At 40.1% G+C, this 27,773-nt stretch overlaps 1 long non-coding RNA gene across 2 annotated transcripts in view; it reads right to left on the reverse strand.

Moving 5' to 3' along the window:
• LOC103396335 (uncharacterized) overlaps positions 1 to 24,319 on the reverse strand; it is a 39,764-nt gene extending 15,445 nt beyond the window's left edge. Inside the window, exons 1-3 of one of the 2 annotated variants that reach the window (XR_523341.3) lie at positions 24,000 to 24,319; positions 23,808 to 23,910; positions 6,137 to 6,286 (exon numbers count right to left, since the gene is read on the reverse strand). This is a non-coding gene — a long non-coding RNA (uncharacterized LOC103396335). Of the gene's footprint in view, positions 1 to 6,136; positions 6,287 to 23,807; positions 23,911 to 23,999 lie in introns of those variants that run through there. The other variant, XR_003048714.1, reaches the window with a different exon arrangement.
• Between the last annotated feature and the right edge of the window lie 3,454 nt (positions 24,320 to 27,773).

Here is a 27,773-nt window from a genome sequence, read left to right on the forward strand (position 1 = left end):
TTGCTCTGCGGCGTCATGTCTAACTGCAGATAAACCAGACCAGAGGTTTAATATCTAATCAGTTTGAATGAGTTATGAGCTCCTGTCAACTCTGTTGGAAATGCGGACTTGACCACTGCGTTTGTAATTAACACCCCACTGCCCTCTGGGTACAATATATTCCAGGTGTGCCGTGTTAGTCCGCCTGATAAAATCAGACAACCTGCAGAAAAACCTACAGAAAAGTATCAGTCTGTGGGTAAAAGGAGTTCAGATTTTGTACTACTTATGGAGCGATTAGGGCAATCTCTTTATTCAACGGCAGTTGCCATGGAGATGCAGCTTGATTTGACAAGCCCAATGTGAGTGTTGAGTGTCTGCGTGTGTTTATATGAGAATATGTTCATATACAGGAGCCCGTGTGTGTGTGTGCGCGCGCTTTTTAATTTGCACAGAGGTCTGAAATGAGAGACAGACAGTTCTCTGAAATGGGTTTCCTTAGTGTTATAAAAAAAATGCACTAATATTTTATATGAATTCAGGATCTGGTTACTACGGCAACCAGAACCTATAGAGAACAAACGACATACTTCTGATGTTAAAGTCCACACATGGGCTCTGTGTTAGAAGATCCATTTGCCAGAAACATCGTTATTGAGTCAAACTGAACACAGTCTGTATCTGGCACATGGTGCAAGTGGCCCAGGGCGATAGAGAGGGCCTGGGAAACCAGATGTTATTTTGAAGTGACTGAGGGTTTTCAGCTCTAATGGAGAAAAACTTGATAGATAATGCAATCACTTACAGTACGATCGACAAAAACCACCCATCTGCACGTCTTTCTCCTTTGCCTTTGATTTACATGGGTTCGAGTCCAGCTCTGACTTAGAGAAAATGCAGCTCCTTATTTAATTTAACAGCACTTTACTCATCAGCTTTAACAATTAGAATGGCTAATTAACACAAAGAAAAACTTTTAAGTGGAGAAAATAACAAAAGTTTGTAATGGCTGCTGTTACTGTGTAAATGTGTGTGACATGAAGGGAAAAAACATATATCACCTGTGTGTACAGCATATGTCGAGCAGGTGGTTTGATGCTATAGCTCTGACACCCATATGTTGAAGAAACACTAAAGAGAGCTGAGAAAAGTTTCCTTCCTCTGCATGGATGAGTGTCGTTTACCAAAGGATAATACCAGATCTTGGACTATTTCAGCAAAATAAATGGAGCACGATGTTTGACTCAACTGTTTTTTTCTTTGTCTTCTTTTTACTGTCCCTGTGCTGTATTTTAACTACTTTTCATGTGTATTTGTCCAGCATGCAGCTGTCCAGCTGAACCATTAGCAGTAATTATCCAACCTTGAGCGTCTTTGAAAACATTAGCTCTTTCTCTGCCCCTTCAGAGTTGTTTTTTTTTTTTTTTTTTTGCAGCGTTTTTATGTTTTGAAAGCTAACGTCTTCTACCAGCTTAGAATTAATTAGTATTTAATGATTGTTTGGGGTTTTTTGCAAAAAAATATTCCTCCTAATTTGGTATTGTTTAATAAGTTATTTATTTTTGTGATTTTAAAGTCAAGCTCAGATGGTGGGATAGTGGTTAGTGGTCATGCCTTACAGCAGGGGTGTCAAACTCATTTTCACTGGGGGCCACATCAACAATACAGCCCCCCTTGATGGAATATTATTATTCCATAATGTAATAATAAATGTGTCCACAGTTAATTAATATTAATATTATATTAATATTTATTCAAGTTACAAATATTGTTTGTTTGCTCTGAGTAATAAATAAAACTTTACATTTATTACGTTAAGAAACTCTGGAGCATGGACTTTATTATAAGACAAATCTCCCGAGAGCCACATTTGATCTGCGGGCCTTGAGTTTGACACGTGCCTTACAGCATGACTATCTCTGGTCTGGTACCTTGTTCTAACTATTGGTTTTCCCATATGGAGTTTGCTTGTTTTCACAGTTTCCTCCAAAAATATACATTAGGAAACTTGTTTACAGTGAGTATGAATGGTTTCTGTCTCAGTTCTTCCGTCTCGACCTTCTCTCAGTAACAACCAGGATCGGCTGCAGCTCTGACACGGACCAAGAGTAAACTGTAGACGACGGATTCATGAATAAATCTCAAATGTTTTGAGGGCATTTTACCCTGAGCTCCTGATCATTCCTGACCTCAGTCTGGACAGTGAGCAGGTCCCTCCTCTGTCACACGTCAGTATCTGCTTCCACTTCACAACAGTAAAGACAGATGCCAAGTATTTCACCTACGAGGGCGCGTTGCCAATATTACCAAAGTATACCGTCACGTCAAATTAACTCTCCGATGCAAAATTTGACACTGGTGTTCCAGCTGCCCGGCACCACCGTGATACTACACTGAGTTGCAATAGGAAAAAATGTCTCTTTCATTACCACGGACTCACGTACACGCTGGCACTTCAGAGCAAATACTCTCTCGTACTGTACGACAAGCACCTGGATAATCTGAGGTGTCAGAATCAGAGTCAGTAAGAATCATGGCACGCCTAGATCTGTGTTCACAAAATCAAGTTAGGAAAGTAGAAGAGAAGAGAAAGAAATTTGATTTGTGATCATTGGTGGAACAGCACAAGTTCCGGGAGCGATGGATCATGAGAAGTAACTGCAGGCGAGTATTTTCTTTCAGATTTCACACAGGAAATGCACATTGATCAGGAAACCTATACTCCTGTAGGTTTTTACAGGATAACTGTCTTTAAATAAAAAAACTGACGCGTCAAGGATATGATAAAATAAAAGTTTACTCCCTTGACCTGCATTTAGTTTAGTCAGAATCAAAACTAACATCTACATTTTTTTAATTTTTTGCTCTCCAAACATTTCATTAATTATTTCCAAATTCATCTGAAATGCTGTTTTATTATGCATGCGATGAATTTGCACTTTTTGTTTTTAGATAATTACTGTTTAATACACTACTTTTCAGAATTTATTTGGCTGAGTTAGAGCATAAAAAACAAACAGAATTATTGCATTTCCTGGTGGTCACTGATGGTCTTTTGCAATCACAACTAATCACAATTATTCCACAGCTACCCTTTGATTAACATGGTTAAGAATTCCAACTGTTTGACAGCTCTATGTACTTGAATTCGAAAATGAAATTTTAGTTAGAGATAATGAACAGATCCATTTAACTCCAAAAGTTTCAAGGCCTATCGAACATTGTTTCAGACAAAGAAAAAAAAAAAAAAAAAAAAAAAAAAAGCAACAACAATTTAAAACCCAAAGGAAAAAAAGACTGAATTCGAAAATGAAATTTTAGTTAGAGATAATGAACAGATCCATTTAACTCCAAAAGTTTCAAGGCCTATCGAACATTGTTTCAGACAAAGAAAAAAAAAAAAGCAGACACAATGTTAAACCGACAGGAAGAAAAGACTTTGGAGACTTCCTGAGGTGATTCTGAATTTACTTGATCCTTTATTGCTCTGTCCTGCCGAGGAGAAAATCTGCATCATTACAGCCATTAGCTGCAATCACAGCTGACTAGTCTGCTCACTCCGGCTAAGAAAGGCTCCAGGACCGTGGCTAACTATGCAGCTATCATTACATGTGATTAGTAGCAGCTCCTTGACTACTTTCACACCGTGCTGCCGCTGCTAACTTTGATCGTACCGCTCTGATGTATGAATAGACTGCGAGATGAGACGTAGGAATGGGTTTGGTTGTCATGACAGGTGATTAATGAGGGAAGATTATTCATAGGTATTCGCCACAGGTTAATGACCACGCGTGACAAAACCTTTGAAGAGTGATACTTTCCAGCCTTATTTTCTGTCCTGATTGACAATTTACAGCCTTCAAGTGACATGTTTAGGAGGCTGTCTTGATTCTAACCAGGTTTTATGTATAAAAAAAATAAAATAAAAGTCACGTCCAAGTCCTAGTTGCCACGTGAGATCCCTGACTTTATCCTGTATTTTTTCTCAGGTGCGTTTATTATTCTGTGCACTCAGGCTGTGTACCGCGCGGCGGCAGAGGTCATCTGCAGTTGAGTCTGCAATTAACCCTACGCCATTAATTGCTGATTTCAGGAGAAAAGAGCAGTTCTGTTCAATATGACACGTACGTTTTCCAAAGGCTGGGGTTCGATTGGCTTTCACGGGAGTTTGGGCTGAAACAGTTCGTGCGTGACGTGCAGCGGTGTGCATTTGTATGCTTTTAGGTCTCCTTTTGCATATATATATATACGGATGAGTATACATTTGGCTGGAATGTATAATCAAATATGGTTTGTGTATTTCAATTACACTGGACAGAGAGCAGCTTTTATTGTATTATTGTCCAGGCCATCCATTAGTTATCCTCAACTTCCATGAAAATGTATTTAGCCTTCAGCACTCAGTGGAAGTCCGTGCTCTTTAGCGCTTTCTTCTAATTGTCCAGTTTTTGTGGAACTGCGGGTCAAAGTTGCGGAACGGTCAGAACCTCCCAGTGGCCGAGTGTTATGAGCTCTACGTGAACTGGGCTTTGATCTGTGGAGGCGTTGGGGAGGACGGGGCCGACTGTCACAGTTAGGGCTACGATCCTAAAAAGGCAATTAGGCGTCTTTGTCTACGGGAGGAAAAAGACTCAGAGACAGAGCCATCCTCTCACAATTAGCTCAAGGTCTGGCCTTTTCACCGGCAGAAGAAAGGATGCCGTTGATTAATAAAGACAGAGAATAGTTTGCAGCCTTTGAACCATTTTATAAACGACATGGAAGAAACTAATCGTGAGGAATCCAGCAGCCTCAAAGACGCGGAGATGACAGCCTAATTAGTTTGGATCCGGTTTGGTTCTGGACAGAGAGTGCTGATGCTGTGCTGTGAACCAGAGTGTAATGATGAGAGGGCTAGAGTGTGACTGCCAGCGTGGCCCTGAGACCCAGAGGTTTTTGGGAGGCGTGGGAGGAGAGGCAGCCCAGCTCTCCCCGCTGACTTGACAATGTTTGTTTCAGCATCTTATATTTGACATAACGACCGAAAATGTTAGCGTGTGTGTGCAGATCGTGTTTTGCAGTACGCTCGTCTGGTAATAAATGGGCAAAGGAAACAGAGCGCTTCGTCTGGAGCAAGGCACTACAACTTCCTGTCAACAATCTCTAATCACTGAAGACAGGATCCTATTAAAGGACACGGACTGAGACGTCCAGCCCGGTTCTGTTGGCCCTCCGAGTGCTAATCATTACTCTACAACGTGTTCAATAAAGAGATAGCCGCTCCCCCGCCTTCCCTCCCAGCACCGGTCATTAGCCAGTGTAAATATGTAATGCTCTGACATTTAGGCTAAAGGACAGGGTGTGATGTAAAAGCAAAGTTAAACCCAGATAATTAAAAAAAAAAAAAGAAGAGAAATGTGGAGAAGTTAAACGAAAATGAAGTCACAGATCTACCTTCTCCTGTTTAAAAAAGACGAGAAAATCAAACCTAATTTAATACTACATTTAAACAACGCAGCTCCTTCTAATACACACAACAGAAGACGTTCCACCAGGTTTCATTAAGGTCACACAGGCCTCACGACATATCATGGAGTGTGTATTATTTCTGCTAAACTTGGAGACCTTTGACTCTTAAAGCATGTATTGTTTTTACAGTTTTCACCGAGCAGCCAGCGTCATTACTGGCCCCTCCTCCGTCATAGATGTAAAATGTTCTGGTACTAAAATAAATCACTGCACTCAAAGTGTCACACTTTGAGTGCAGTGATTTATTTTAGTTTTACTGCGCCTTGTTGTTGTTGCCTCTAAGTGGACCGTGAAGTCAAAAACTTGGGGAAACTAATGACAAAATAAAGACAAAAAACTCATACATAGTCCTGGACATGTCTACAGTGTGTCTCACGCTCTCCCCTACAGCGTCCATTACAATCCCATGCATATCCTCCAAATTAAATTACAATGTTAATTACCCCGAGACTTTAAGGACGGCCATTAGTGACTTTCCATGCTGAGAAGTTGGCAGCGCTGAGCTGAACCTAAATGAGAGGTCTGGCCCAGAGATGATTTTCTTTAGCATGTTATTGCTGTCAGTTAGCAGCAGCACAGCAGCTGCGTTAGGGTCAACCCCTCCCTCAAGGCACCAACCCAAACATATAATTAAATCTTTTAAGGCCGCCTGTTTATTTTAGCACATATTTCATCGTATTTATTTGTCTTCAAACACGTGTCATGTAAGTCTATTTAAACATTTGTTCCCAGCACACAGTGGAATGCAGGGATACAGCATGTTGGGCTTGAAGGGATTCACACGCCGGATCTTCTGTTTCTGAGGAGCAGAAGAATGCATTCGTCAAGTGTCTCTGGAGGAGCATTCAGAGTGTCCGGTCAAACTTAAAAACCGAGACACGGTTATTGACCCAGACACACTTTATGACACGTTATTACACACTTGTGATCAACATCATTTTATTATCTGCCTCCTATTATTAAATACTATTGAAATCTTCTTTACTGTATGAGTAAAGCCCATTACAGTATATATCTGTGTACTGACACACACACACACACACACACACACACACATACACAGCACTGTAGTCTAGAAAGTTCTCAGACAAAGTGCTGAAAGAAATCACTAACAGCAGTTTCTCCTCCCAGGCCGTAACCCTGGAAACCTCATCATCGTTGCAGCTGATGACGACGACGACGACGACTGCCCCTGTGCATTGTGGTCCAGAGGATTCGGTTCATTTCATCACTGAGACGCTTCACCGTCCGACACCAAATCGGCTTTTGTCACTCCCTAACTGGAGATCCTTTTAATGTTGGCGGTGCAGGATAAGCAATTTAGAAGGACAAAAAGGGCGGACCGTGTTAATTCCAGGAAGCTCCAAACTTTTAATTAGGACAAGCCGCGAAACAACAACAACATTAACAATAGAATACGAAACAATAAAAGGGTAATTATCGTGAAGCCATACTGTGGCTGCCAAGAACATCATAAAACTAATTACCAGTGTCTGACAGCAGATGGTTCGGGGGTGGCAAGTATAACTGGGACGGTATATGTGCATCAGAGGGTGTATTCGCGCATACTAGTAAAATACATAAATAAGTAAAGGTTCCAAACTGAGAGCTATTTGTAGGTCTTGCCTTAATTACAAAAGTGATGCATTGAAGTTGTCGTCCTCAGACCAGCGGGCCTCATTTATATCAGTAAATAATACCGTTTATTGTTTAATACTTGCTAACTTAATTATTGCAAAGGACTCAAACAGCGGAGATTAATGAGATCAGAGTCAAGGTGAGGAAAGGAGTGTCAAAGTACAATTATCTCCACAGAAGCTGTGTGAAAAAATAACTAGACAAAGATCACAGACGTGAGGCCAAAGTGGACTGACTATAAAGGACTGGAGCAGGTCCATGTCAAACTTTAATTCACAGTGGGTCAAAATAAAAAACTAAATTAGAAGTCTCGGGCAAAACTTAATATTTATTGACAACAATTGTGCATATGTTCCCTTCTCTCCAGATCTGTAATGTTGAATTTTTTCATAAGGAAACAAACTTTGCCCATTGAAGAACCTCAGTGGATTCTCTATGCTTCATAGGTAGTAGTGACCTTTGCTCTCTCCTAACAAGAGGGCAGACAATGAAAGTGTTGAGATTGAATCGCACTTTCTTTATGTCAGGCAAAAAGCCCTGAGACTAAGTCAGACTAAAGAGAACACGAAGAAGAAGAATCGCCTTTTATTGATGCAGTACATATACAGACAAGGAAATCTGTCAAATGCATGTCATCCATCGACCCAGTCTCGGTGAGCAGTGATCACATTAAGAAGCAGGTTTTGTGCTGCACGTTTAATGTGGCCATGATTGAATATGACTGCCTGTAGATGTGAAAGAATGGATTTAAGTGGAGTGTAAATGGCCGGGCCAAGGTCAACTAATGTGTTAATTAAAGAGGAGAACAAGCAAACATGGCCGAGTCGAGCAAACATCCTCGGAGCCATTTTGTTGACATAACACAGTTTGATGTACACGCTGTCAAACTGTTACAACCTCCGCTCGTCACCCATGCAAAACAAACCCTCCCCTAATGGAAAAGAAAAGATATTTGTGTGGACTAGTGTCCCACTTGGCAGTGATCTAACATGGTCAGTCTCCTATGTAGTTTAATGCTGTTGACATTCCGTCTCACATTAATATTAAATATATTAAAATACCAGAACCATACGAGGGCTAGAGAGGAATAGATGCTGCTTATCAAATTCCCCCACTGATGCTACAGCCACATTTGGATAGCCTGGACTGGGAACACGTTAAAGACGCCGCTTTATATTCCTGAAAGCATCGTGGCCACATTCCAGAAGCGCAGGAATAAATGTAATTAACAATTATGGTCTGCCCGGCTTGACATCTCATTATTTGAGCTTTCCTGCGTGTCCTTCGCTTTTTGCTGCACGCATCTCCATCGCTTCGCCACAGGAATACTTTCGTCAGTTTAAACGCACAATGACAGCCGGGGCTGAGACAGACAGGAGTCGAAGGGAACGCTCGTGTTTAAGTACATTTTTGGCGTGAGCTTCAGAACGGGGGGACTGAAAGAACTTCAAGCAAACACGCAGATTAGAGAATCCATTTGTGAGCAGTGACACCGCGCTGCCCACTGATATTCCTACATGAAAAGAACCGCGGCTCGGCAGAACACGCAGAAGAAACACAGAGTCAAACGTGTGGCAAGCCATTAGGGCCCAGGTAAAGTGGCTGATGGATGATATCTCCATCGGCCTCAGCATCACTCACAGGCAGCCAGGGCTTTATAGAGTGACTGGAAGAGGTCTTGTAAAACTTCTCAAAGTCAGAAAGTGAACCAACTGTCTCATCCAGCTCGTCTTTGAGCATCGTGGCAGCAACATATGTTATTCCTCCTTAGAAACTGAAAAGGTTTGAAGGGTTTTTTTTGCCTCCCACAGACACATGCTTTAGTTTTATACATTAAACACTAAGGATGCAAAAAAAAGCAATGTGGGATAATAAGCATACTTTTTTTTTCCAAGTCAAAGAAAGGTTCCAGTGGGACATTGAAGAGGACACACACAGAGGCAGACTGTCTAAGATGTCTATATGAAGAGAACACCCTTGTCTTTCCCTGTGTTTCCACATTAACGTCAGGCTCATTACCAACCATCACTGGTCACATGCATCAAAGATAACTGGCGCACGACTGATGAAACACACAGAAACTGACTTTCAAGCTCTTTTAACTGTGTTGACAGAAAACTGTTACTAATACATACACGCATGTATTAAAGGGACTACAGCGTTTCAGGCTCAGTTCAAGGCAGTTTCAATTAAGTTTCAATTTTTTTTTATTAATGTGATTTTCAAAGAAACACGGCCTGAAACGAGGCCACAGAACAATACGCCAAGAAGAGGTCAAAGGTTATTTTAGCCAGCTAAAAAAATGTTTGTTTTTTTTTCTCAGCCATGGACTGCAGTAAAGTTTCATTCATGTTTTTTTAGTTAAGGTAGAGAAGAAATAAGTTAAGTTTTTGTACAGATTTTAAATTTACTTTTGAAGGTTGAACTATCCCCTTGAACAAATCTAGTGGTCTGATTTTACAAAACAAAAGTCAGAACTTTTTAAATCTGATCAAGATGTCCGTGAGATGGTGTCGTAAAAGACCTTGGTTGGTAAAAAAGACAGATTTTTAAATCATAGCGTCTGTCTTCAAACTTTTTCCCTTTACTTTCGGATGTTAAATTTCTTTTTGTCTTTAGAAGCATCACATGACGTCACTGTGGCTGCGTCTGTATTTTTTTAAATTTTCACAATAAGAGCAGTGACTTTCACAATAATAGATGAAGTGTTTGCATTAGCTCTTTTTAATATTTATCTACAATCTCACAGCTAACCAGCATCCAATCATAACAGAGATAGTTTCCACATGTAGAAAAAGAACTTGTGTAAACTCCAGCACGAACAACTACTTTTCCAAAGCCCGTGTTTTTCTGCATTTCAACCACGGCAGGAAACGATACTTCACTGTGCTGACATCGTACGAAAATATTTACCAGCAGAAATCCAGCTTTTCGCCATTCTCCTCCACCGTATCAATGTGAGCAGCTTGTCTGGATGTAAGACTTGTGGCCCAGATAACAAGCAAGAGGAGTATTTTCTCTGGCTGCTGTGAGAAATCCCTGCTAAGCGGTAACAGAGAAGCCTCACTTCGGAGAGATCAATAAGAGCTCTGACCAAAGTAAAATGGATGACAAGTCTGACCCACGGAGTTTGTTGGAACAAAAAGTCGCCAGACCATTATCAGTGCATTTGTTCAGGATGCACACAACAGCAGAGAGAACAAGGGCAGACCTCCTGGAGCAGGTGACTGAGGACACACAGCCTACACTGGCTGAGGGAGACAATGTTGCTACGTGCTAGGGCTGCCACTTCTCAACTCAAGGTTTTAATATCTGTTCAAACTGCAGGTAAAAGTTCAAAGTTCACATCGGAAACTTTACGGTGCTTCAACAAAGAGCACTAACTTTAGATTTCCTGTTTGACTGTTAAAACACAAGGCCGCTCTGAGCAGAGGTTTGTGTTTTTATGTTTTCTGTTGCCTTTGTGGCTGCACACATGAGTCAGGCTGCTCGCTCCACCTCTGATGCAAACAAATAGAACACGGTAGCATCTGAAAAACAACATTTAAAAAAAAAAATCTAAGCAGTTTGTAGAATTAAAAAAATAATGTTTTTTTTTTCACTGTTTCTTTTTTCTGTGAATTTAAAATACTGCCTACGCATTAGGAACAAGACGATTACTTTTAACAGCAGAGTGCCTTTGCTGACTGTCTAGAAATAATTGGTTGTTGTTTTTCTGTTACCTTTGCAACTAATTTTCACTTCTGCTGCTAACAATATTTCTATTTTTGGTAATTACTGCTTTGTGTCCCACTTTTTCTTTTGATTCACGCTACACTTTGTTCTTTAGATTAAACAATTAAAAATGTTTATCCCAATTAATATGTTTCTTGGTTACTCACCCGCAAGAGGAAAAAACAGTGGGTTACAGCCCCTGGAAGACGGTGTATTTACAGTTCTGTGGTAACAGAACCCTGTATTCATGTTTGGATTCCAGTTACAGTTCTGTGGTAACACAGAACCCTGTATTCATGTTTGGATTCACACTAGTGAGAGAGGACCGGCGGCAGTGTTTCAGATGATTGACTTGTAATGCCTCTGTGCCTGCACAAGAAGTAAACACTACTTACTAGTACAACTACTTACAGTACTTCCAGTACAGCGAAAAAGTATATCACAACTATTTGTAAAGATCGTTACTGTAACAAACACATTTCTCCTGGTTAATATCTTCACTTTGTCCTGATTCTTTCTTTACTCAAACTTTCCTTTTGGTCCTATTTGTCCAGTGCACTCGTGTTGCTGTCGGTCTGAGCCGTGTCTCCATCGATCTAATGTAGCCTTTTCATGTTCCTTTCATCAAATAACCTCCACGTATCGATCAGGTCTGCCTCACACTGCCATGAGAGGAGAATCACAGGGGAAACTGTCTCATAATTAAGAAGCTGCTCCAAACCATTAAAGCGCTCTGTAGCTCAATCCTCTTTAGTTTGGAGAGCACAGCCTCCAATAGTCCATTAGGTTGATCTACAGGTCACACCGGAACAGAACTCAATACTCCGGCTTAGTCAGTGTTATGAGCTACATCAAGTTCAGTTTCAGTGTTTCACAAAACTCCGGAATTTTTCTGCAGCGGATAAAATGTGTTTATTAAAGTAGAAAGGAGAGAAAAGAAAAAGAAGAAAAAAGCCAGCAGAAGTATTGCTGGTTTCTAGCGCTTCAGTAATGCAGCTGTTTATAGAAGTGATGACAGATTAGAAGTGCTGACAGATTAGTAAGAAAATCTCAATAACAAGGATCTCATATTTGAACCAACCACGTAAATAAAAGCTGTCATCTATAAAAGCTGTCTTCTTGCCACATTGCAATGTTAAAGACACATCTTGAAGGATGGAGTTTTACAGTATAAACTTTGTAGGACTTTTTATGATTTACTTATACCACTAACCTCATTACCAGAAAAAAAACAGTTGTAGTAGTAGTTTAGTAGATGTAACAAGTAGTAGTAGTTTAGTAGTAGTAGTAGTAATTTATATTTATTATTTATATGTTTTTTTATCTGTTATCATCTTCACACAGCGATAAAATGGTACACAAGATATCAATTAAAAAGGGCAACACACACACAATACAGTGTAACAGCAGTGAGCCATCCACAGTGACTGAGTGATGATGTCATCACACCCTGGGGTCCTGCAGCATTCAGTACATTTACCATCTGTGTCCGTCCAACACCTGACGTTGTTTTAACAGCACATTTATCATGAAATTACTCAATATTTAATCACGTATACAGCACGCAGTTCAAAAGCAGTGGTTTCACACCCACAGTCATGATGTAACGTTCCTTTTCATCAGCAAGTCAGCCTGTGTGTTATTGAATAAGGCCGCCATCACAGGAAGCTAGAGCTGCTGCAGTGTTCCTGGGCCAACAGGGTTTATAGGGAAATAATTTAAAACATTATCTAAAATTCTCTATTTTCTGACTGAAAAAAAGAAGAAAAAAAAAGGAAAAATTAAGTGAACCAATTTTGTGTTTTCAGTATTAACTCAGGCAAATTTTCCTGGTAATTACCTACATAACTCAGCAATAGCAGCAGACTAAAACAACCTCTCTGGCCTCCACCACAGCACTACTGCGATAATATTTGATTATATCAGCATGCAGGTACAGTATGTGGTAACTGATGTAGTCTTGGTCGAGTACTCTCTATCATCTGCACTAAACTTAGAGTAACATTTGGTGGGCTAATTTTTTTTACAATACACAGTGAACTGCTTTTATTCAATCCAACAATCGATCAATTCTATCTAATCAAATATATAACAATATATACATATATATATATATATATATATATATATATATCCACTGTATGTAGTCCTTTCAGCCACAGTCCAGCCTCCTGTCTACCTGAACGTTTCCTCTTCTAGGAACTTTAATTATATCATTTATGAGCTGAGTAGATTTCCCACGTCAGGTGAGGAGCAATATCCTCGTCATCATCGCTCCCTTCAGATCACGCCTGTCATCTAATGTGACAGCAGCAGCGGCGGCAGCATCATTTGAGTCCGACAGAATTTCCGTACACTCTGTTCCCTGACAGCCGTGATGAAAACTTCACAAAGACTGTTTTTTCTTTTCTTTTTTTTTAACACATTCAACCTTTTGTTTGTTTCTCATTTCAAAAACAGCTTTGATGATAATGAGGCTAAACTAAATTTAGGGATGTTAAGCATCACTTTGACCAACACACTTGTCTTCATTAGCTCCAGTAGGAATGTGAAAATGAGAAATGGGGTTTTTAAAATAACATCAAGTTGTTCAGTGCACTCTTTAATCTGGTTCACTGATGATGGAACACATTTAGTATTACATTTATTGACTATTGGCGTCAAAGTATTCTTTCTTGTTTTATTTTGGCCAAATCTCAACAGATGGTGCTGTGCTGGACTACAATTTCATATGAGACAGAAATTCACAAACATATGCTAGAAGACTGGAGCGACAAGAAAATGACTTTGGGAAAAAGGATGTTGTATGTTGTGAATTATTCATTATTTTTTAAAACATTTATTTAAAAAAAAATCTTTAGATTTTAAATCCTGACATTCAGACCGAGGAAATAGATTTTAATCACAATTCTGAAAAAAATATCAAGTTAATACATTTGTGTAAAAAAAACTCAATCAAGATGACCTCCAAACAGCAAATAATTTAATTTAAAAAATATAGAAATTGAGCTAACAATAAGCATGGGGGAAAAACAAACATTAATTAAAAAAAATAATTAATGAAACAGCTTCTTCTTCTGGGTTGTCTTTACGATAACAGATGTGAGCAAATATTAATGAAGTTTATTTTGATGGTTCTAAATACTGTAGGTCTGTGTTTCATTTTGTTTTCATCTCAACCATTGTTGGAATACTAAAATCTCCAGAGCCTCCTCACACGCTGCGTGCACATACTTAACAAATGTTTTAGCCACCTGTCTTTGCTGATTTATCCTCTAGAGATATTTCTTTTTGTATCCAGCATATTTTTAATGGTCGGCCCTGACGCCGTGTCTCCCATTGAACCAGGGGACAATGTCTGGGGTTCGAAAAAAGGTCAAGTTTAGTGCAGGAAACAACAAACCCGAAGGTCGGTCGTACAGCAAAGAGCGCACCAGACAGAATCAATATGCAGTTAATGCCACTTTCAGACCAAACTTTTCCTCATTCTGCAGCACAATGAAAAACACTACAGAGCTCCGACAGGTCACTGCCGGAAAATAATGTTTCCACGGCAAACAACACGGCGACAGTACGTGCAGTAAGTACATTAATTCAGGTGCAGCAAAAAGCTTCGGTTTGGATAAAATAGAAGAAAAAAAATTCCATTCAAATAACAACCCTATTGTTGCAGCCGCATCTTCCGAGTGTGACGAATGGCTCGGCAGAAACACCGTGAAAGAAATTTCAGTGTCGGAAAGTTTTACATTTGACAATGGCAGAAGGTGGGAGGCTGATGGTGTTCAGATACTGCAGGAAGAATACGCATTCACAGTTTTACTGTGTACTACTGTATGGAGCAGGAGTGGAAAACACACTGAGATTTAAAAGAACAGTACGCAGAATTTCCTTATAAAAAAACAGTTTTAGATTATTTTTTTTTTTAAATAGCTTGTGTCTTTCGGTGTTCTCTCTGCTCACACTAGAATTGTAAATGTGTCTTTGCTGCTGCACAGATGACGCAGGATCTGACATCAACATCTCCCTGAAGAGGATTTATGAAGTTATGTTCATCATGTTTTAGATATCTTTAGGAAAATATATGGCTGGGTTTATTGATACTACGATGAAAATGAACTGGAACGACACATTTCTGACCACGTCACTGCCTTTACATAACAAAGATTTCTTATATCTCGTCAAATCCTATTTTATTTCCCCATTATTTATGAGCTTCCTGTGTTAGCAGCAGTGACGTCCTCTAGGTTTATCCTGCTCTGTAAAATATTCAGACTCATGTCCTTGGGATAACCCGACGGGTTCTGCGTTCTGATCGGTGCCGTCCGCTGCTCTAGGTTCTCTTGGCGTTGACTGTGGATCGACGTCAGTCTCGGCTCATGTTAAATTTTAAATTTCCGTGATCACAACATGGTTGTGGAGCCAAGTCCCAGAAGCCCTGAGATTTGCAAAATTAAAAACACTGACTACGAATCTTCACAGTAATGACTCCTCTGGACATTCCAGCTGTCACTCACTCATGCTCTCCACTTTTATTTATTTTTTTCTTTCGTTTCTACATAAATGACTTCATAATTCACTAAGCTGACATCATGTTCTTTAGAAGAGGGTCTGGTACTAGCAATTGAGACTGTAAACGCCTGAGGACAATGTTTACTGGCAATATAAATCTAGGGAGAAGCTCTTTTTTTCCCCCTTATATGTGGTCTGTGTTTGCTGGTGATCCATGGCCTGCGGTAAAAGGCAGCAGGTTCTGGCAGAGAAGCCGAGGCAGCGGGTCGGCAGTGGAGGGGGGATGAGAGAGTGCACCTGACAAGCACCGGGCCTGGAGGCCAAACCTCTGTGGCCACGGGTGTGTTTACAGACCTCGTCTTGTTTTACTTGTTTGTTGCACTTGCCTCGGCCACAGTCTATTCCCTCTGTCGCTGCTGTTCCCAACAACAAGCTTTCCTCTGTTCACTTTTAACTATAGCCTATTTTTAAAGTAAGTTCAGTCAGTGCCAGTGAGTGCTGTGACAATGTTTATCTCACGTTTCAGTCAAACGGTTGGAAGTTCTGCAGCGCCACACATCAATCAGCAGTGATTTATTACTGTAGTGTTTATCAACCTTAAGGGTCAGGACTAATTATTATTTTTTAAATGAGAATTAAAAACGCCTCACACAATCTTAAAATAGCTGTGTACTTACACTTTCATGGATGTAAATCAAGTTCAAAGTTCAATAATTAATTCCTCTAGTTCTCCATGCCAATGTTTCCCAAACATGTAACCGACGGCACATTTACATCATCAGGAAAAACCCCACGGCACACCACCAGACAAAACGTATATGCTATGGAATGTAATACACTTCTAGTTTATATTTACTAAAAATGTACTCCTGTTTAGTTGAAGACAATGCTAATATACTGGCAGGAATTGAAGAAAGACCCTTAGAAAAACGTTAAAGAGCTCCGATTATTTTTTTATAGCCATCTGCTGCCACTTAGTGAATTTAATTGTTCTGCCTCTCACGCATTAATGAACAAAAAATAAATAAATATTTGCAATAAATGAATAATTATTTTTGAGACCAATTATTTAAAATTTGATAATTTTCCACGGCACATCTAATGATCTCTCACGGCACACTTGACCTTTTTACTAATTTACCTTTAAAAACAACGTAAAACATTTTCCAAATAGGCTAGGTTCAAAGTAACCAACAAAGGAACGTCTGTTGACAGTAAAAAATGGCGTCCCCTTGACTGTTTCAGCCCAAGTACTAAGTTGTGATCCTGATTTATTAAATTATTTCCCTTCAAGTTAGCCATTAGCAGCTTTTGATGCTTCACACATGTTAGTCTTTTAGTCCAGCGTTTATCAGAGGAGACTTCCTGTCTGTGTCGTGTCACTGTCGCTGCGCTCCCCCCCAACTGTCATCGCGCTGAGATAAAACACGTGTGACTTGTGCCAGGTCAGGGAGGATGTGTGAGCACAGCTCCGAAGTATTTTAAGTGAAAGCTCTCAGGCCGCGGCCTTTAAAGATACCCCCGCAGTGAAGCTGAAAAGTTGGCCAGCGCCACAGTCAAAGTCCAACAGTCACTGTGGTACTTTGGGCCAGAAGTTGAAGTCGGGCCAGTGAGGTGTTAAGTGTTTGTGCAGCCTATCTGACTGAGGCTACTTCAGACATGTTTATTTTATTACATATTCCCAGCAGCAAAACCATTTTCAGGAAGAGGAAGAGCAACGTGAGAATAATGTCTCCTGCTGAAATCTGGCACTTGTGAGTATAAGAATAGTAAACATTTGCTTCGAAGCTGATCTACTTACTCTCAACTCCCACTTCACTGTATTATAATACCCTTTGAATCTGAGGAGAACAGGAGTTTATGTGATATTGATGCAGTCTTGGTTTTGCTCTGGTCTAGCAGGGATTTCTGCATCCAATTTTTTATGATTACCCAAATTGGAAATAATCACCTGAAAGTCTTCTAAGAACCTAACTGCTCCATTTCCCTAAAGGCTTAAGGAGGCCACGCATGGGTGCAACTAGTTTTGGTGCAACGGGACGACGAGCAGATCATTTTAATCTGACAGTTCCCACTGGGCAGGGGGGGTGTTAGGCACCTGCTCTGTTTTAAAACCCATTATTCTTTCTTTAACCTGGTGACCACTATTATGATACACTGGGCTTATTTAGCTAATAAGTGCCGATTATGGAAGCCTGTTGCAATAAACAGTATGCAGCCTGACACGGTCATTTGTATTTGAGTGCTGCCGTTAAAGATATGCAATTTAGCCAATCAGCAGGAGAGACCATAACCACAAATAATCGTGGACCACGGTGCGCTCCAACCGGACAAAACCATCAGCGGAGCAGCGGGATGCTGCTAGCCTGCGTGCCGCATCTTTCGCCAACAAGGGCAGATAAATGAATTTGTTAAACTGTCATTTTAACACAATTATTTTCCCTAGAAAACACAGTATAAAATCATTACATTTGTTTGATTCCGAGCCTCTACAGATGTGTACTGTTGTGTACTGTGTTTCACTAATTAAATAATTAAAATGTACTACGTACATTATGTCCGTGTTGTTTTGCCCTCCATTTTCTGGTTCCCTTGATAAGCAGGCCTTTGACCCAAAAGTCCAGAAAATAAGACTGGAAAATAAATCAACTCCCAGACAACGTACAACAACAACCACTTCCTGTTAAAGGTCGTTAGTTAAGGCTAAATCAGTACAAGTATTACAGGGAGTATGTCACGTTCTGTTGTCAAATGTTATCTTTATCTTTCTTTCTTTCTTTCTTTCTTTCTTTCTTTCTTTCTTTCTTTCTTTCTTTCTTTCTTTCTTTCTTTCTTTCTTTTTTTAAATAGCTGAAACTCACACTTTCGCCCAGCTTCACTCTGACTCCAACACCCTCCTGGTTACAGAAGAAGAAAGAAGGCAAATTATCTCAGTGAAACAAACAGTGTCATGAGAAGGATGGAGTACAGTTCTCACAGCACTGCAGTATCACATGCTTATACAGCTGGAAACCTATGTAAACAGTCGGTCACGCTTGACTTACAAACAACACTGTCTGCTTTTTGAGATGGGGAAAAATTAGCCCTGTTTGGGAAATTACTTCAGTGAAAAGTCAGTGGATCGAAACAACAAATTATTCTCTCATCACCGAGGGGCTCGGCAGCAGAACACAGACGTTTCCATTCCATTTGTGGGATTAATATTAATCATAAACACAAGTCTGTCTCCTGAAGGACACTGGTAGGACACGGCTGTTTACCATGTCAGTGCACACATGAGGAATCTTATTAGCTAATATAATAAGTAAATACTCTTTTTTTTTTCTACTTAACATGCGGCGAATGTGTCCTTTCATCATGAAGCGGATAAATGAACGTCAGAAGATTGCAAGGACAATTTCCAGCATTCTATTCATCATAACTCAGAGCAGAGTGGATATGTGTCAATTGTGTCATGTTCAAGAAAAGAAGAAGAAACACTCAGTCTTTAAAGTTGTTTTTTTCCTATATATGTTCTATTTTTGACTGACTTATTTTTTTTAAACCCAAAACAATAAATATATCATCTCCATGACTGGTGTTGATGCAATAACTGTTCATTTTCCATTTTTTCAACTTTAGAAATAAAGATGATTTTCATATGAACTTTTCATTTATGTTGATCTAAAGATCGGCAGCGCTGATGGTCTGACCAGACAAACTGATTTTCAAACTCTTTTCAATGGTCTATTCATTTCTTTTATGGAGAAATAAACAGCTCTCAACGTTTGGCTGCACTCAGACGTACTGTCAAACTAAGACATAACGGCAAATATAAAGTTCAACTGCACCTTTAACCCTTTCGGAGGCTTGTTCAGTTAAAACAACAAAGTTTACAAAACGTTCGAGGTATTCAGTGCATCAAAAGTTGAACACCGGTTTAAAAGAAGCATGCTAACTGCTGCTACAGCTGGTCAATTGAACTATTTCAACAATAAAAACACAACACGACAATTTATTAAATCAGATACTGATATGCATCTTTTATTTATTATTTTTCTTTTATTTATTTATTATTATATTGACCTTATTTTCAGGGAAAGGTAAAAAAAGACAACAGTTTTGACATGAACATCATCGTCATCTCTGAAATTATCAGGACACATCCACAGCAGTAACAGTCCTTTGAAAATCCACCATTTCAGTCCTGATGAAACAGTCATTCATAGCATGTACAATGCTGCTTTAATAGAATACATTAGTTAGAGCTCCATGAAATTAGCTCAGACTAAAATTCCATAAAATACGATTAATTAAAAATCAGAAGATAAGAGCCGAAGATGAAGCTTTCAAAAACAAACAATGAGCCAAGGACGACACCAGAGTTAAAGGACGAGGGAAAAGGGCAATTGTTACACTGAAGTTTTCTTTAAATTTCCGTTAAAAGCTTATACTCGGTGGAGTGAATCGTCTGACGGAGGTCATGGAGTTTAGGGCGCGGTAACCTTTTCTTCCAGGTTTCTCGCATTTGTTTAAAAGAAAGATTAAAAATAAATCTCAGCTAATGGAATGTGGTAAATCTCAGCTGGACTCCTTCTCTGCTCTGCCACCGACTCTCTCTGCACAATGCCAGGGGGAGACGGGGGTGTGAGACCTGTTCTAATTTTAAACTGTGGACAGGGAGATTAGATAATCACTGGCGCTTATACCTTTGATTTGTTTGTTCGGCTGATACCTGGAGGAAAGAGCGAAGACTAGAAATCTGAATTTCAACTCACTACTTGACCAGTGCAGCCTCGTCAGGACAGAGCGGCTCCGTCTGCTGACTGACGTTCTCCACCTCAATGCCACCTCCTTTAGCCTGAACCGCCAATCTCCCGGCAGCTAATACGGGATGACACTTTGTCACCACAATCCTAAACTCCAGCCACAATACAATTTGTCATCAAGTTCCACAGCTCATGACACTCATAAGAGCCACTCTGTCAGTGTTAATTTCACTCTCATTTTAAGGGTTCGAAGCTCTGACACACACACACACACTGACAGACACTGAAGCACTGTCCACAAGCTTCATTACCATCACCAAGCCATGAGGAGCAGCTACCCAGACAGACGGGCAGATGGACGACTCCATCAGCTAATATCAACATCTACTCACTGCTCATACTTATATATTTGTCGTATTTCATAACCTTATATTAACTATTTTTATTTTTTACGTCAGTTAGCTTACCTTTAGCTATTCAAAACTAATTTAAATGTAATTTCAGAACTAGTTTTTTCATGATTTTATGAATTGTGGCCCAACGTGAGCTAATTTTAAATTTAATTCTTATTATTTTTGGAAGTTTTTCCTATTATCATATCAGATATGTCAAAAATTAACCAGAAAATTGATATTATACATTACAAAAATTTTAAATAAGTGCCTCAAATAGTCACAACAGTCTCTTCGAAAAACATCATATCTTTTTTTGTCAAAAAACTGACTAAAAGAAAACACTTTTGTTGAAAAAAAATCAGATTCTTTGCATTTTCTTTGTTATGAAACACTTTTAAACTAAACAATTCCTTCTGAAAAAACACACGGGAGTTGTCATGTTACCTCAGAAAAGGGGTGAATTTAGATATTTCAAGGGCATTTTGCCCGAGGCCTCTGTAATTTCTAACCCTGGTTCACGTTACACGAGTGTGCAGCTAACGTGTGTCACACAATACACGGTCTTTCACCAGTACAAGCTGCCGACTCGTATGTCCTGACACAAAAACACACATGGGGACTGATGCATGAAACCATGTTTGCTCTGTCTTACGTTTGTGGGTCAATGGCTGGACTGAGGCACAGCTGTAGAGGATCTCTGTCATATTTAAAAAACATCATCTTTATGAACTACTTTTTTTCATGTTTCAGCCAATTTTTAAAAAGCAAACAGAACTGAGATCAAACTTTTGTCAGTGGGTTATGGATAGCCACGTCTCTGCATATTTCACATCTGACATCAGGGACGTGCTGGTCCAGGGTCAGTTAGCTGTGGCCTGTTGGCGCGGTGTAAACTAAGCTTTGTTGACCCGTGAGGCTGAAACTTGTTACAGCAGCCTCCAATCAAGGTGACGTGCGTCTAATTCAGCCCCGAGGCAGAACTGAAAACTGGTCTAATGATATGTTTATGAAACATAATTTCCGACCCTGGAGGAAACAAAGCAAACAAAGGCACCAGTGCCCTAACATTTCAGCTTTTGACCTGGCAGTTATTATGCTAACATTTACATTAGTGACCTCGGGATAGTGGGAGAAACACCGAGATGGTTTTAATTGAAGGTTGAAATGACCTTTTCATCTGCAAGGTTGGGCAATCAGTCTTAATGTAGGGGGGTTCAAAGCTCAGTTAACCTGCTCAGGTCACATCACATCTAATATATCTGATTTTGCAAACTGCCGGCATTAAAAAAAGCAACGTAACGAACCGAACACGGATGTAATTAAAAGTGGACCGCGAGTGTGTATGTCAGAAGGTCAGTCCGCCTGTCACACTGTACACCCAGTCTCACAAAATTAACCTTGTCCAGTTAGATTAGGTTAAAAACACTTACTAACACAAACACAGGCGACTCCATGAAATCAATGTGAATTTAAAAGGTGAGGTCTGAAACCCCTCTGAGGAACCATTTCCCACAACGAGGCCTCTCCGAGTGATTAATCTTGCTATTTTTAGATTAGTTTCCTACCTATTTCTTTCTTCTTTTTTTTTTTTAATGTAGAGAGTAGACGGCGGCTCTGCCAACAGAAATACTTTGTCAGCAACTTGATTGCATTTACATGGTAGAGTGAAGCCAAAGCTGGGGCAAATTAGAGAGCTCAGCCACAGGCTGTGCTGAAATAAAAGGAACTTGAAGAAATGCCACGTGAGGCAACATCTCAAAAATCAGCCGCTTGGGAGTGTGATTTGTTTTCCTAATGCGTTCTGACTTCAGTAGTACTCACAGCTTTTGTTTACATGGTATCTGTGTGTCAGTATTTGCCTTTAATACTTTTGGTATACCTGATTCCAATTCTGATGAACAGCAATTCAACAGCAATGTCTGATTTTAACTGGTTAGTTTTCAGTAATTTTTTATTAAATATGACTTTTGTCAGTTTAAAGTTGTTTCAATGATTATTGTCGGTTTTTGACCACCTTATACTGAACAATTGAGGCTAGAACCAGCAAGCACTACAAAGATATTTTGTATATAAAATGTGACCCCTTTTCCCTGTTCAAAATTTTAATTTCCATATATATTTCCATATATATATATGGAAATTAAAATTTTGGATTTTTAAGGATTTCAACAACCTTGGAAAATCTATCACTGAGACTCTACTACCTGCCATTCTTTACTTTGTTAGTAGATCAACATAAATATATGAATGACATGTATTTGAGGTTCTGTGAGGTTGGTAAGAAAAGAAAAGGTTAAACTCCGGTGTTGGCACTATCAAAAAGACAGATGGCTGAGCTGCAGGGGGTTTGGCAATGCTGAGATTCTTTTATAGAAGAGACAAGAATGGACGGAATTAAAATGAAGAGATCAGAGGGACAGTTTAGCTAGGGCAAAAAAAAAAGAGAGTCAATGTTTAAAATGACGTTTGAGTTTGACTTGAAAGGAAACCAGTGGATTCACTGGACAAAGACACTGGGAATATGGAGCTGCCAGGTAGGAGGAAAATAAGATGTAGAAAATGAGGACATGAAGACAGTTGGTGTAACAGGAGACGAGGCAGGGGATGGAGTGAGACGGAGACAAATAATCTGCCGTAGCGACCCCTTCGGAGGGAGCAGCCAGAAGGAGAAGAAATTTTCCATTGTTGTAGATTTTGATGATGGCCGCCGTGGAAAACAATCCCTCAGTGACCTCATCTCACATATAGTCACCAAGCAACAGGGCTTAAGGTAAAGTACCGGGCTTTACCAGGAGCTGAAGAATTACAGCTCCTCCTCCAACCACAGAAACTGTCAGGTCAGTGTGGAATTGACTAAACATGGTCAAGAGTGAAGCATTTGTAAACATGAGAGGAGACAAGGAGGAGGAGGAAGAGGAGGAGCATAGGAGCCAATCACAGCAGTCATCGACCAGGACAGTTCTGCCCTCCAGTACATCATCACAAACAACCATTCTACCTCATCTGAGTGTACAGATAAGCTATCACTGCATGATCATAGACTGTGGGAGGAAACTGGACAACTTGGAAAAAACCTTACATGTGACAACATAAAAACCTCCTAAGGCTTAAACTGGCGACTTTCTTTCTATAAGGCGGGGCACTGACCACTCTTTCACCGCATGACCAACATGTTTCAAGTTACTTTTTGTTTCTATATATATATATATATATATATTTGCCTTTGAGGTACTTATTTTTAAACACAGAGTGGGCGTACTTATGTAAATACACATTTGACAGGTATCAAACATTTTAGTTTTCGATTTTTACTTACCTCAACAAGATGCAACTGGCAATGCTGACCAAAAGCAGAAACACAGCAGAGGTAGATAGGGAGTGCCGACATCTTTTCCAGGTAGGTAGGTGAGGTCAGGAAGCTGGTGACAGGTGAAAGGTGACAGGTATTACAGGAAGCAGGTGAGTCCAGTCCAGGTGAGGAAGCACAATAAATACAGGTGAACAGTACCTACACTGTGATGGTCCCAAAAAAGGTGCAGGCGGTGACAAAGTTCTGGAGTCCGGATTCATAAGACAAAGTTAGTGGTTTGTAAGACAAACTGAGAGTTTCTAAACGTCAACAAATGAGCACAGCAGACAGAGTCATTGTGGAGCTGCTGCTCACAGCTCACAGCTCACAGCCCACAGGCCACAGCCCTCTGCTCTGCTGATTAGAGGTAAACGCCTTCAGGTGTGCTGCTCATCCGTGCTGGCCCAAAACAGACATAAAGCCCACATCAATAATGTTTCCATGAAACACCATCACATTACATACAATCACACACACCATTAAATATAAAAAAATGTGTAATATATTGCTCCCATATTTAAGAATGTGTTGTGTTAGCAGCAAATATGCTGTAAACAGGCTGCCCATAGCAAGCACCAAACATGTGATCCCTCTGGGAATTGAACCCATGATTCTCTACTCTCTGCTTCCAAGGCCCACAGGCTCAACTTTTATGAATATAGCACATAATGAATGTATTGACTGGTACCTATTTCTGCACGTCTTAGTCCTTCTGTCCAAAAGTGCTCTTTATACAGTGATTTTCACCACATGTTCTAGGAATTTAATTTCCCCCCATTTTGTCCACTTAGATTACAAATAGCTCTAAAATGAAACAAACTGAGCTTCATAAAAACACCGGTGGTCCATGAAACCCTAAATTAAACAATAAAAAGACCAATTTAAGCTGTGAATTTGGATCATAGCGTTGTGAGTACAACAGTTATGTGAGGCTGATTCATGTAATCTCACCCTCTCTGGCTCCAGAGTCCTGCTGACACAGCAGCTGTGAGCAACACGCATGCACGGCCGTGCGCGTGTGTGTGTGCAGGTGGTACGAGGGTGGGACCACAATGCCTATGAGCTGAATAACAAATGTAGCATACAGCACACCTGAGGAGCTGTCACTGTCATAATCAGCCGTTTATAATGCATGGCAGAAGGAGGACAGGAGTGGAGAGGAGGAAACGGGGACACGGTTGGTATCAGAGCTCAGTCTGTATTACATCATTTTCTTTTCTTATCCTCCCAACGCCTCAATCAGGAACTGGCTTTTTAAATCTTTTACTCTCAGCTCAAATTGTCTCCAGGATATTGGATACATCTCTGTCTGAGCCACTGATCCACAGATGCTACATATGGAGAGCTGGACAGTTAGCTTCACTACCTCTCCTATTTCACCCTTCCTCATCCTTCACACCTGGTCTGTGTCCGGACACCTCCTCCGGAGAGCTCAAGGTGACGCATGGCCACTCAGAGACACACTGTGTCCCCGGCCCCTTGACGATCACCAGTTGGTCCCTTTGGTTTTACCCCCCTTTACAGCTGCCTGAAGTCCCTGGGCTGTGGGTGCAAACATTTCCCTTTGAGTCCTATTGTTTTTCCCCAGTTTGACACTATAATCTACAGCTACAGGAACTGCAGGTTAACCTACTGTACTTCAACTCTCCAGTATAACCTTTCAGTACTTGCAGGGTATGTGCATGCAGTCAGAACTGCCTGTTAGACAGCAGGCCTGATATTTTTCTGCAGGGTCAGCAGAGAGTCGGCCGGGCCAGCATCATGGAGGAGTGAATCGATGAAACCCAATTAGAGCCCAAACAAAAACAGGTCAAGAGGAAAACTGGGCTGCTTGAAAAGCAGAGACAAAGACAAACAAATGACTCTGTAGACCTTTGTCCGACTGTAAATAAAATATCTCTACCGTAGAGGCAGGCCGGTGAGGAAGCACTCTGTGTTTGGTAGTGAAAAATCTGATTTAAAGACTGTAACTCAATACAGCTTCACTGGAGATTCATGGGAGTGCTGCGTGGGACACTGTAGAGGAAATTGAATGGTGTAATACAAAAGAATTATTATGCTTCTTTTTGAGAGTATTAAGGATATGTGATTGCACAATTAAATATATTTTAAAAAGCTAATGGATTAAAAATACAATCTGTGATCTTAGCCCTTCATGCGGGGAACCGAGACCAGCAAAACACTGTATGTAGATTTAAAAACACTATTTTTTTGGCATTAAAACAATCTAACAGTACTGCTGGGTGTTGTGCCAATTTTCTTCTGTGTAACGGCTGCAGTCATGTGTATGTGTGGAGGGCAAAGTAGCAGCAATATGTGTCATGATCACCTCTGGTGCCAGCTAAATGAAGCATCCATGGCTCTGAGCAACCTGCCACTAACATCTGCTGCTTTGGCCACCAGTGACCTTCCGAGCTCTATTTATTCAGCCCTCTTATATATTTCCACCACTGTCTACACCAGACGGTAAAAAAAAAAAAACTCTAATAAACCAGGAATGATTCATTTTTATAAACTATAGTCTACAGAACAGAGTGCGGAAAAAAATCAATTTGAAAAAAAAGGAGCGGATGCGGTGACAGTGATCTGCGATGTGATTAACTGCTGGTTATCTTTTCTTTTTCTTTTTATCGTCCGTAACATTCATCCTTCTCACATGAAAACATCATATTAATTTGTGAATTAGTGAAAGAAAAATATTTTTAGCTTTTGATAGCCTGCTGACTGCTAATGAGCTCGCATTTGGCGCTATATAATAAGCTCTTTCACGTTCACAGCAAAGAAATCAGATACTAATACCCACAGGCGTGCGTAATGCAGTAGGTACGAATGCAATCAACATGAATTAAGTCATGTGATAATCTGATTAAAGCTCCCTATCTGGTGTCGTATCGACAATACTGACAGTTACTTACCAGATAAAGTTTTCTGCTTAAAACAACATAGTGTGTATGTTAAACCCACACCATCCCAGTCGTAAATAGGGACATATATATTTTTTAATATGGTTGCATAAAGACTTTTATCATATTTTAATAATGGTTTTAATCCCCTTAATGAACAAACTCTACCTCTGTATGCAATCAGGGAAGCCATTTGCCTCCTGCTTAAGCCCACAGTAATTATTAGGCAAACACATTTTCGTAATCAGGCTTCCCTTCCATTTGCATGAAAGCAATCGAATGTAAAAAAAAAAAACTCCCCCAACAGAAAACATAAGATAAAAAAAAAATTATCAAAGTTACCCTCACTGTCGTTGCGTCTGTGATTACACAAAAGGTTCCCACTCCCACACTGCCTCTAAAATTAAGCCTTCGATAAGGAGGATTAGTTTGAGACAGAGGAAGGTGCAGAGGTGGATCAGAAGCCACAACAGCCTTCATAAATCCATCCTGGCTCCAGTGCTCAGACAAGCTTTTGGGTCTGCTCCTAAATCAGGCCTGTCAGGACCAGAGACAGTCGTGCTGCAGATCAATGCCGAGCAGGGAAATACATTTTGGGCGCAAATGTTCCAGAGGTCCAAGGGGGAATTCGCATTTAAAAAAAAACAAACATATAAATTATATTACACAAACACAAACATTATTTCAAACGCTTAGTATTTTGACTGATAAACCAATTAGGGGTGAACTGATAGCAGCTCCAGTATCAGTATAATCACACTGAAAAACAGATAATGATGAGGGACTTGATGATAACTGACAGGCCGTGCCATTTTCTGTGTTGATTATGTACTTTTAAAGAGATTACCTTCACTGTCAACTCCATATTAAATAAGGATTGAATTAAGGCTTGAAAAATGATTCAACCTTAGATGAACAGCTCTGTTTGGAGTGAGGAATGCAATGTGTTTGTGTTCTCCACACCAAAATGTCTACAGAAATGGCAATTGGTTTGTAAGTTGTGCCTGTGTGTGTAAATGTGTGTGTGTGT

Source organism: Cynoglossus semilaevis, chromosome 20, assembly GCF_000523025.1.
Source record: "Cynoglossus semilaevis isolate Cse_v1.0 chromosome 20, Cse_v1.0, whole genome shotgun sequence".
NCBI lineage: Eukaryota > Metazoa > Chordata > Actinopteri > Pleuronectiformes > Cynoglossidae > Cynoglossus > Cynoglossus semilaevis.